This window comes from Octopus sinensis, linkage group LG7 (assembly GCF_006345805.1).
Source record: "Octopus sinensis linkage group LG7, ASM634580v1, whole genome shotgun sequence".
NCBI lineage: Eukaryota > Metazoa > Mollusca > Cephalopoda > Octopoda > Octopodidae > Octopus > Octopus sinensis.
The window spans coordinates 32,025,665-32,028,876 of record NC_043003.1 but is presented as its reverse complement, the minus strand read 5'-3'; the positions used below and the strand labels follow the sequence as shown (position 1 = coordinate 32,028,876).

The window sequence follows — 3,212 nt, the reverse complement described above, 5'->3', positions numbered from 1 at the left end:
CGAATATAATTTTGCAAGTACATCGCAGTAAATATAAATATTATTGCAAGCATTTTCATGCAATAGTTGAGATGCGATTGATGTTGAGGGTGAAGGGAGGTTAATTCCAAATCTGATATTTGAATTTATACCGAGATCATAAATTTAGAAAGCAAACTGATAATAAGCAGTAATCTAAATAGTTCAAAAAGATTTATTTTTCATCAAGACTTCAGTAATCTTACGCAATTGCGATGTTATTTTTTAATCCTATTTCAAACTCAAATGAACAAATGAAGAAATATTTTAATACATGCTTACATACATACATAAATACATATATATATTATATATATATATATATATAATATATATATATATATATATACACATGCATATATACATATATCTATCTATCTATATATATATATATATATATATATATACTTATACATATGTGTATACATATATATGTATATATATAAATGTATGTATATACATATGGAGATAGATGTACATAATATACATAGTATATATAATATCATATATATACATGAATATATACGTATATATTATATATATATATATATATATATATATATATATATATATATATATTACAAATATTTATAGATGTCTATACATGTGTGTATATACAAATGTATGTATACGTATGTATGCATGTATGTATATATGTATGTATGTGTGCGTGTATGAGTGTATTGCTGATATTGTCTAGAAATAAGTTTTTTCATACATAGAAACTGATTGTAATTGTACATGTTGCCTTAATATTAATAGAATTATGTAAATATTTTTAAATTACATATTTTGTAAAATACTTCTTCTCTCATTATATCATTATCTCTAAGAAAATGAAATAAAACAAACACTTTTTGGGTTTTAATTGTATTTAATATTAAAGGAAATTTAGAGATATATTCCGATTCATTCTTTTAAATATTTTTTGCTTACAATAGATGAATTATAGCACAGAGTTTGAAATTCTTTATTACTCTTATGTATTTTCTCAAAACATATCTATGTTTTATGATTTTTATATCTCTGCCATCTTATATCTTGCTATTTGATATCAACATATTCCGTAGATTTAATGGTTCTTAGAAAACAAAGTAAAATCAACTATTGCCTTTTTCATTTTATGTATTACACAATACAATATTTGCATGCGAAAGAAAGATTTGCTCATTGAAACCGACCTTCCGTTCATGCCATATATATATATACATACATATATATATATATATATATATATATATATATATATATATATATATATATATATATATATATATATACATATATATATGTATGTATATGTATATATATGCACATATATATATGCATATAAAGATATATATATATGTATGTATATATATATATATGGGTGAAATTTGTTATGTGAAAATGCTAACTTCAAAACAGGAGCTAGAAGCCTCTATGCCAAGACACATACGAGTATATCGTCTGAACCGATGGATCTGTTACGTGACACGATGGTATGTACTGACATTGTTGACGTAACACCATTGCGCAGAGATATATGATTGCACGCGAGGGGAGTGTGGAGGCATTTGGCTATTAATTAATGGGAGGAGAAATTACGGCGCACCAAATATTATAACAATTACCAAGCGAGCGGATAATCCGATGAAAATGAAGATCGCCAACTTTCCATGTTAAAGTTAGGCTTGCCACACTACAGGATCTATTAGGGTAGGTATATTACATTGTATGTTTCTATATTGTCATCAACTTAATTTTCTTTTCTCGATATGCTCATGCAATAAAAACGTTATTGTTCTTTTACGTTGTTAACAAACAGAATACTTGTATATATAAAACTGAAAATGTAACAAAATAAAATTTTGAAAAAGTAAAAAAAAAATGAAATCGAAAACAAATATTGAATATATTTACAGACTAGGATTTCTAAAACCAAAAATCTACTATTTAAGTTCATGTTTTGGATGTAAATCACAATATGCTAACAATCGCAAGACAAAAAAGGCTATACCAAAGAAAAAAACTGTCCATTCTTTTCATGATAAGATGGCCGAAAAATATTTTACATACAATAAACTGAATGGAGAAGAGTAAAAGAAATTCGTATCTCTCCTGGGATTGCTATAGACTTCTTTGACTGACGTTCGTTTGAAAAGAGCTGCAGAATCTTAGAATCAGCACCATTATGCTTTTATTTCTTGTTTCTTTGTTAAAAGCAATCAAATAAACCTGGAAAATGGAATATTTCCCTATAGAGAATTGTTTGTTGGCGCTCTTATTTCTCATTGCTATTTCTGTACATTTGAGCATTGTTCTTTACTACCTATGTTACTGAATGCACATAACCATCTGTTGTATATCGATTCGACCATGAATTCTTATGAATCATTACTGTTAATAGTATTAATGGTATTAACAATTTCTTATGTAAATGTATTTTATTTTAGCTGACTTTTTATTAGATATTATTATTATTTTTATTATTATTATTATTATTATTATTATTATTATTATTATTATTATTATTATTATTATTATTATTAAGAAAATAAAAACTCATATAACTTTCCTTTCCACACTTCTGCTTCTATAAAATAAATACCAATAATAAACTGGTGTAGATTTAATTGACTAGCCCCTCCCCTTAAATTTTCTTGACTTGTGCCAAAATTTGGAAATATTATTATTATTATTATTATTATTATATTATTATTATTATTATTATTATTATTGATTAAAACACGATGGCATATACAGAAGAAAAAAAAATTGCCATTAATACTTTGAACTGTTGATATACCACGCTTTTATCTGAAAATAATATAGTCACACATTTGTATATTTCAAAGCAACATTATATGTAAAGAAAAATCTTGGCCTCATAATAACATACAGTTGTGTGTTTAATACCCATTTCTATCACCATCTGTTATTTCTTGTATCATTTAACTAATTCAAAAGCGGTAATCCGGCAAAAACCATTTGAGCGCCCTGACAGCGTATCTTGTGGCAATTATTCTGACTCACTATGCTCTAAGTTCAATTGCTGCTGAGAACAAATTGCGTTCGTCTTTCCAGATTTGATGAAAGAACGTAATCGTCGTCATATAAAGCTGATCTAATCGACTAAGCCCATACACTGATTTCCTTGACTTGTTCCTTTGTAACAATCAATTAGCTTAATGCCTTTATACCCTAATGGTTAA

At 26.1% G+C, this 3,212-nt stretch overlaps 1 long non-coding RNA gene across 2 annotated transcripts; it reads left to right on the top strand.

Moving 5' to 3' along the window:
* Positions 1-634: 634 nt before the first annotated feature.
* On the top strand, positions 635-2,265 carry LOC118764212. 2 transcript variants are annotated; one of them, XR_005000001.1, is made up of 2 exons: positions 635-1,309; positions 1,354-2,265. It is a non-coding gene; the product is annotated as an uncharacterized LOC118764212 (long non-coding RNA). The 2 variants fall into 2 exon arrangements; XR_005000002.1 differs by having other exon boundaries at positions 1,300-1,319.
* The last annotated feature ends 947 nt before the right edge of the window (positions 2,266-3,212 follow it).